The following is a 9,306-nucleotide window of genomic DNA, read 5'->3' on the forward strand; positions in this document are numbered from 1 at the left end:
ACAGGTTTATTATATACTTCACCAGTTGATCAAGGGAGAGGTGGCAATTTAGTAATTAATAAGCACCCAAATTATGATCCGGGCCTAGCCATATGGCATTAGCATGATGTGTAATCCATCAATAATGGGCTGAATCCAGATTGAGAGACAATAACGAAAATGTGAAGGTTGAGTTTAGTGATAGATCAAGTACTTAATTGAGTTTTTAGAGATTTCCGTTGAATCTTATACATCAGATATTGTCATTTTGAGACATTTCCGATATCCAGACATTTATGGGCTGTGGATCAATGATGAAATCAATCGAAGGGGGATTCCATAACAGTAGGAAATCTCAATATTTTCAGTAAAAAAAAGTAGTCAAATTCTATCACTTCGCTATTCCACAGTGTGAAAATAGCATTTGCTGACCTGCCCTTCTATAAAGTTTTTCTACGTCGACCAGGTCCAGGATCTCCCGAATTGCATCCTGATAACAAAAAAAACCAAGGATATCAAAGAAAAAAAATCAAATATGTTCTCCAAGCCTAAGCTCAATAGAAGAAAAGAATAAGAGAAAGAAATCTAATATATTCTCCAACCATCTTCCATGAAAGTTTAATAATAATACAGTTCGTAAAGGGAAAACAAAAAAATTCCCTTTCCATTGTGGGGAAAAGAAAAACCAACTTTTTACAGGAGGAAGATGGAGAGGAAAGAGGATGAGGAATAGGAAGAGGTGGTTGTCGGGGAGAAGATGGAGAGGGAAGAATTTTTGTTATATCTTTGGGAAGAAAGAGAGTGAAAATGAATCTATGCATTTGGAATGCACAAATTCGTTTCAATTAACATCGAAGCTGGAGGTGAATTCGTTTTTTAGGAGACCTTTCCTATTCCCAATCACATAGCCATGAATGTGTAAGTATTAATGGACGTGTTTTTGGAAAGAGAAGAGTGAGATGTTTCCAAGAAGACGGCGTGTATAGAAATTTCAGGAAGAGAATCAGTGATATCATTTGTTTGGAGACCCATGGGAATGAAAAACAACAAAAAACAAATAATTAAATGTAGCGAACAGTTCATAAAACTCAGCCAAAAATTCCATATTGTGGCAATTAATGAGAGAGGGAGAGGAAGTGAAGGGAAGATGAGAAGGCAAGAGATGAATTGCACTGTCGTTTCAGAAGAAAGAGTGTAAAAAGGGGAGGAAAACGGGAAAAATATAAAAAAATGATCCACAGGTTGAATGCTAATTTATATCGGAAAAAAAACAGAAAATTTAAAAATAAAGAATGGAATACGTTCTTGAATTACTATTCTTCCACATATATATATACAGTGGGGGCCACATTATTTGGGTGATCCAAACCATTCATTTTTAAGGCCCTCACATAAATAGGGTGTCCACAAAAAATCAGATCCATAGGATCATCCTAACGATTCGAACTTTGGAGGCAAAAAATGAACTAATTTGTGAAGGTTTAAAGACATCCATTTTACCTCCACAAATCGTAGGGTAGGGATGATCCTATGGATCCGATTTTTTGTAGACACCCTATCTATGTGAGGGCTTTTAAAATGGATGGCTTGGATCACCCAAACAATGTGGGCCCCCACTGTATATAAGAAAAACAGTAAAAGGAAAGATAAGAAGCATTTACTTGCAACTAACACAAAAAAAATTTGAGATTTTACATTCTTGTGTAATCCAAAACATTTCCTCTTCTTGTGCAATTCGAACATTTATAAGATCTGGCTGTCCTTGCAAAAAAAAAAAAAAAAAAAGCCTCCACTGTAGGATGGCTTAGTCAGTGTAACATTGTTAAAAAAAGTAGGAAAATTAGTTAGGTACAGATGATGGTGCCTCAACATGTTTTATATTTGATAGAGCACAATTAGGGATGAGGTGGATAAATGAAGAGAATCAATCATCAGGTTTATTATAGCTTGCACCCGTTGATCAAAGGGAGTAGTGGCAATTGGTACAGATGATTTGATTCCAATTATGAAAATGCAACTATCAAGTTATGAAAGAAGAAACCAAAGTTGATGAACAATGTCCCAGATAGCTTGGCAAAGGAACTGCCAATGTATCTCACCAAAGACATAGTACGGGATAGTATTTATTTATTTTTATTTTTTTTGGAAGTTTTGAAGTAGCAAAAGTTAGTCAATAAGCCAATAAGTAAGATGCACTCCCACTAATGATTAGTTTGCCCATAAAAGAAGAACACATCTTCAACTATTCATTTCATTATAAAGCAAGGTATAGTTGGAAAAGAAAGATACATATATGCAAGAAAAAGAATTTCGAAATAGGATTAGATTGGTGGAAGAATGGAGTGGGACACAAATGAGTTAAGGTGAGAAGATGAAAAAAGGACAAATATCTGATCCTGAAATGTATGAACGAAAATAAATCATACAATGTGATTCTACAAATCCCAAAAATATGGAATAAATATGATAGTATATCAGACAGATTTAGAAAATGTAGAATATATATGATCCTGGAATCTTTGTAATTTACTAAGATTGTAGATATATGGAAGATATCAGATATATGGAGTTATTAAAATATCCCAAAATACATGAATTGAGCATGGTAATATAACGATGTCTCTTATTTATTTTTTGTAAGGAATATACCAATGTCTCTTTACAACATTAGAATCATGAAGCTATACTTCATTAGAGTATATGTTAGGCAAGAAAAATAAATATGGTATAAGAAGTTTTGAACATATATCATCTGATTCTAAATACACAAAAAATGAAAAAATGTTGATCCAGTCATGCCATCCTAAAATGTAGTGTTAGTAATTGTCAAAGACACCAATTCCAATCTCCAAGAAAACCAGACAACAAACCCATTTTCAATGTATATAATCATAGATAATTCACACAACATAACGAAGTAAAACTCACCCTATACCAAATTAAGGCAGTAATGCTAAAGGAATAATATGTTATATAACCTATTAGTAAAAATAAAGAATTTCATCAAACTACTGTGGGTAGCAAATACCTAAAAACATTGATGGAGATATGCCTAGAGATTACATTGATGTCATTTCATCTCAGTCAGGCATTCCATCGAACAGTTAGCGGGTCATGATCAATCAACACCTAGAAACACTACATGGACAAAATTGAGAGAACGGAAGATCATTTTTTTTGAAATGGAGAGAACGGAAGATCATAACTGGATCATAGTCAAATTAGAAGAAAATAAAAAGAAAACAAAAAACAAAAAAATTAGGCATTCCATTCCTCAATTAACAACAACACAATGTATTTGATGTCTTACCGCCATGACCATGAAGTGAAGTTTCAATGACCAAATAGCTATGGATCAGCCGATACACATCTTGCGCAAGGGTAAATATGGAGTTGAGTGTTTGCAGAAACTAACCAACAAATCAAAACGACAAATTTCAGGAAAAAGGGAAGACATTTGTTGCCTCTGTGGATAATGACTCAAGAACCAATGATACTTCTATTAGAAATTCCAAAGATCGGTCTTGGTTTCTTCTTCTGAAGGTGTATTTGAAGGTAGTTCAAGCCGTGAGAGAGAGAGAGAGAGTACCAGACATTAACAGATCGGACATATCCCCCATTGTTGCAGAACCTCCGTGATCTCCATCTAGGTGTGAATCGGTCTGGTTACAATTGGTAGAAAAAGTTGGTTTTATGTACTCTGGAAATAAAACGGCAGGTTTGAAACGGAAATGGTGGAATACGAAGAGGAGTCGTAAGTGGGTCGTTTCGTTTTTAGTAATCTAATCTAATAATGGTAAATTGGTAATGGTGGTTTGGAATGCAAAGAGGAGTTGTAAGTTGCACCAAGACGGCCATAATTGCCCATTAATTGCGATTTTAGAAAGCTTTGTAATATACGGCGTGGAGAGGGGCTGACACGTGGAACGACCACGGCTTACAGGATTCCGCTTTACTTATATACTAGTAAAAAACCCGTGCGATGCACGGGCCGACAAAGATCTGTACGGACCACATCACCGGTTGATCCAAACCGTCCATGTGATGGAACACAACATAAATAGGTTGTGCCCCAAAAATCAATTCCATAGGCTGATCCTAGCCCTCCAATCTATAGAGGTTTCCATAATATGGTGTTCCTCTTAAATCGGATGGTTAAGATCACCCTATAGATTTTTTTATTAAAAAAGCATAAAGGAGGGGGGTAAGATTGAAATTATTTGGCTTTAATGGGTGCCTTTCTTAAAAAGCATAAAGGAGGGGGTAGGATTGAAAATATGTGGGTTGAATGGGTGCATTTGTTAAAATAAGTCAAAAAAAGTGATGTGTAATTCTCATAGAATTTTCAAAAAATCAAAAAAATTCTCTTCTTTTCTTTTCTACTATATATATATATATATATATATATATAATATATATATATACATATATAATATATATATATACTAGTAAAGACCCGCCGTTCGATGCACGGCACGACAAAGAAAAGTAAATGATTCCAAAAATAAATGAGGTAAATGATGGGAATACAGATGTTCTAAAGTATTTGTAAAGAAGTGCAACCCTGGATAAGAAACATAGAAAAAGAACAGGAAATAGCAAAATAATACCTAAAAGAAATTGATCAGAAAAATACTCATTTTATGTTTTTCTGTTAATAGTACACCATACACCATGTTAAGGAGGCAACGGAAGAAGAGAATTATGTGTGGAAAGGAGCAACTGTAGACAATCACATAAGAAGAGAAACAATATATATTTAAAAAAAGAAAGAAAAGAACACAGGCTTCCAAACAAAGAAACACAGGCTCTGAAAGTAACTGAACCATGAACCAGAAAATTGAGAAGCTATAACCTATAAAACATCTAGAGTTAGAATATCTGATTTAGAAGGCTACTTCCACCAATGGTTTTATACCAACAAATTGAATAAATATCAACAACTAAAAAGAAAAACTATATTCTCAAATTAGTATGTAAAAAGACACATCATTCGAGAAATTCACTTTTGTGAATGCTATCTCTTCCTCCTCACATGGGAAATAGAGTTTGTTTGCCAAAAATTGGGGATACTTTGGTGTCTCCATCATTATTGCAATTTAGCTTCAACTTTGAGATTTCATCGTTATATTCACTTTAAAAGTTTAAATTTCACAGTAGTCCTGTATCAAATTGGCTCATTACTAAGAAGCTATTTGTTTAAGATTATGAAAACTGATTGCAAGTGCCAACCCGATTATTGCACTAAAATTTAAACGTAATTTTGAATCGAATAATAGGTTTGACACTCACAATCGATTGTCATAATCTTAAACAAACAGGGACAAAATGTCCCCCTCAAATTTCAAGGATTTGATTGGTCTCCGGAGACTGCAATTAGTCACTTGGACTTTGAGCCCTGCAGGTACAACAAAACTATAAAAAAATTGAACCCTAAAAAAAAAAAGAGTATTTTTAAAAAAGAAAAGAAAATAAAGAATAAACATTCATGGAAGATAGAAATGGAAAAGTAAATTACTCATATGATGCGCTAAAAACATTTTAAAAAATGAATTCAATTTGTAAAAAAGAGGCTAGACATGATGGTAAAAGTGATGATTTAAAACAAATGAGGATGTAATTGTATGAGAAGAAGAAAAACAGAAAATCCCCATTATCGATTGTGCGGTGATAAAGAGAAATTGAAAAATCTACTGATAGTTTATCAAAGAAATATTAAGTATTTAGATGAACTATAATTACCACATTCGAATGCTTTTGTATGAAGCATAATTAAAAGTAGGAGTGGAGCATATCAAAGAAACATTAAGTATTTAGATGAACTATAATACCACATTCGAATGCTTCTATATCAAGCATAATTAAAAGTAGGAGTGGAGCAGATTTATGTTGAAAGAAAGGATCCAATAGGTCATAAAACATTAGAAAAAGATGGAAAAGGACCCGAAGAAGAGTCATGTAATATGAAGAAATTAATAGAGGAGCAACATAGGTATATAGAAATTTTCTTATTCTATGAAGAACTTAATAGAGGAGCAACATACGTATATAGAAATTTTCTTATTCAATTAAGTCCTCTGTTTACATAACAGTTTAGGTTAAGAGATTGGTCACAAAATGAGGGAGAATAAAAATTAGTAACTGGAATGGTTGTAGTGAAATTCCAGAGTCACCGTTGTAAAATAAAGTTGCTACGGCTCGACTTTGAGTCATCAAAAACTGAGGATAGATTCATTGTTTCAGCCTTCTAAAAGATATCGCCATTGATTGCCAAATGGACAACAACCATAACCATACTAAAAGACATGGTATATAAGTAGCTGAAACTGCAAATTGTTTTCTAGTACTGCCTACCAATACACAGATCTATGCTAAAGCTTCCAGCGAAGACTTGTCTTCTCAAGTACGATGTTTCTCTTCTTGAGACTTTAAAGAGCACAACTTAGGAAAATCTTGAAACACAAAACTCATTTTGAATATCTGGCAATAAGGAAACACTTAGAGACATTAAGTTAATAAATTTAATTTCCTCTATTAAGAACGGAAAGGAATTTCCTCTCGCTATAAATTATGTGAATGAAATCGACCACTCTGATCAAACAATCCACTATCATACAACGACCATGTGAAATGAATCCAGCTGCTTCCCTGAGATTATTTCAGTTCTATCTCCTGCAGACATGATTCCACTTGGAGGCGAATGCCAACAAAGAGATTGGCAGGAGCAACTATCTTTTAGAAGTATCAAATAGAAAATGCATGAATGAAAAATTACAATTATACGAAATTGAATACCAATATGGTCATCTACAAATGCAAGGACTTCTTATTGCAAAAAGACGACAAAAATAAGATTCCTAAAAAACACAATAGCATATAGGCCTCCATAAAGAACAAAACAAAACATCAAAACCTCATACGTACCTGAAGCCCAATATAGGCCTTTTATATCAACTTCTATGTAGATGTCTGAAAAAAAAATGAAAAAAAAATCCTTTATAAACCAGATCAGAATGGTGTTCCCCTATGATATTCAGCCTTGATGATCCACAAAACTGTACTACTAATTAGAAGTAAGCACAGAGTAGCAAGATTCATTTTTTACCCAAAAATAAAAATAAAATTTCAGATACTAAAGGAAATTGAGTGCTTAAAAATATACTAAATGAAATTTAATTGAACATTTCTAGTCATTGGATTGGGGAATAAAAAAAGGTTTTGGAAAATCCCAAAATTAGCAGCAGAGAAAAAGGAAGAATGGATCATGTTTAGCTCGAAATTAAATTGCATATAAAAGTAAATCCGTTCTCCATGTCATTTTCTTCCAAGTTTCATCTGCAAGATTACTACCAGCATCCAAACAAAAAATTTAACAAAGAAAACATTAACCACAGACTGATAAATTTTACCAATGAGCTATCGAATATCTCAACATAAATATCAAGAAGGCATCTTGTTCCAAAGCATGTCCAAGCAACATAAATATCGCGAAGGTGTCCTTTCGAGCCTTGGATCACTTAAACCTTTAAAGTCTTGGTTATCCTAAGCATGAGCTACCAATGGTTTAGCTCGAATTATTGAATGCTTGTTTAGGAGGTGCCAAATGGCAGGTTACTGCACGGGGTGAAAAAGTCTTTATTAGTCACAATGGCAAAGATCAAACACTAAAGAACATAAATTTCAACAAAACATTAAAAAGGAAATCAACATGAAGAACAACAATTCGTAGGGAGACACGGATATGCAGTCGATGTGGTTCTAGAAATTAACAAATCAACTAACTTTGAAGTAAAAGGGAAAAAGAAAATTCATAATTTGAAAGTAAGAATTTATAAATTTGTAAGGAACTGATCTTAGAAAAAATCAGGGTATGGAGTAAAATTAGTTCTTGGAGACCATCCTTTCTATTCCAAAAAAACAAAAAAAATACAATAATATTGAGGCAAATAGTCCTCATGTTCTTGCCATTATACGGTAAGAAAAAATGATAAATTTAACTATTTTAACACACAGAATTTGACGCCAAAAACCATCTTATTTAAAAGGAAAATAAAATAAGTGATACCATGGAATCTGTAGAAAGGCTTTCTTTCCTTTTCCCCATAAAAAAATGCTTATTTTTGCATCAAGAGTTGGAATCCTTGATCCATAATAGAAGCAGATCGCCCTTGATGACTACGGTGGCATTATCTTCATCTTCTTCTTAATCGTTGATGTTCCCTACACGTTGAATCCAGGAAAAAGGGGAAAAAATTTAAGAATACCCATAAAAGAAATAGGGTTCTTCATTTTGTTGGGAAAAAACCCGAATTCTTAAAGCATCAAAGGAAAAAACAAAGAGAGAGAAAATAGAAACAAAAACAATCAACAGAAGTTATGAAAAAGGAAACTCACCAACCTCAGATATACCGAAGTTCACTATTAACAATTAGCCCCAAAACTCTTTTCTGCAATCCAATAACATACCAAATTACGCCAAAGAAAAAAAAGAGACAAATTTTAGGGGACATGAGAAAGAAGAAGAAGACATGAGGAGAGAGAGAGAGAGAGAGAGAGAGAGAGAGAGAGAGAGATGGCGTAAAAGAAATAGGGTTCTTCATTTTGTTGGGAAAAAACCCGAATTCTTAAAGCATCAAAGGAAAAAACAAAGAGAGAGAAAATAGAAACAAAAACAATCAACAGAAGTTATGAAAAAGGAAACTCACCAACCTCAGATATACCCAAGTTCACTATTAACAATTAGCCCCAAAACTCATTTCTGCAATCCAATAACATACCAAACTAGGCCAAAGAAAAAAAAAAAGAGACAAATTTTAGGGGACATGAGAAAGAAGAAGAAGACATGAGGAGAGAGAGAGAGAGATGGCGTGGGAATTTAAGGGCATTGGAGGTATTTTCACTTAGATGCGTTGGAAGTTTAGGGCATAAGAGGTATTTATGTATTTGGGGTGATGTGTAATTCTCATATAATTTAAAAAAATAAATAAAAAAACTCACCTCTCAGCTTATAGTAGTAGATATAGGATGACTTTTCAATAATTTTGAATTTCTTAAGAGATTTATAAATAATATATGAGAAATCAACAAATCATTCATCAAATTGATGTTTAATTTTGACAAAATTTGCATTTAATTTCCATCAGCTTTAAGCTCTTGCATATTGTTTAGATACCTAACATTTGGTATCAGAGTAACTACTATTTCACGTGTTCGAGTCACGAAAGGGAAGATTGTTGAGTGGATTACCTGAAAAAGGGTACATGGTAAAAAGTGCTGGAATGAAAGTAGTCATGGTGAAAGATTGGGCCCCGCGGAAGGGGAAATTTG

General features: G+C 33.5%; 1 long non-coding RNA gene across 3 annotated transcripts; it reads right to left on the minus strand.

The window, feature by feature from the left end:
• Positions 1 to 197: 197 nt before the first annotated feature.
• On the minus strand, positions 198 to 3,892 carry LOC143861139 (uncharacterized). 3 transcript variants are annotated; one of them, XR_013239924.1, is made up of 4 exons: positions 3,290 to 3,892; positions 3,008 to 3,117; positions 1,675 to 1,771; positions 198 to 469 (listed from the first exon to the last, which is right to left on the minus strand). It is a non-coding gene; the product is annotated as an uncharacterized LOC143861139 (long non-coding RNA). The 3 variants fall into 3 exon arrangements; XR_013239923.1 differs by lacking the exon at positions 1,675 to 1,771; XR_013239922.1 differs by lacking the exons at positions 1,675 to 1,771; positions 3,008 to 3,117.
• Positions 3,893 to 9,306: the final 5,414 nt, after the last annotated feature.

Source organism: Tasmannia lanceolata, unplaced genomic scaffold (assembly GCF_043159265.1).
Source record: "Tasmannia lanceolata isolate RefF3 unplaced genomic scaffold, GAP_Taslan_0.1 ptg000003l, whole genome shotgun sequence".
Lineage (NCBI taxonomy): Eukaryota > Viridiplantae > Streptophyta > Magnoliopsida > Canellales > Winteraceae > Tasmannia > Tasmannia lanceolata.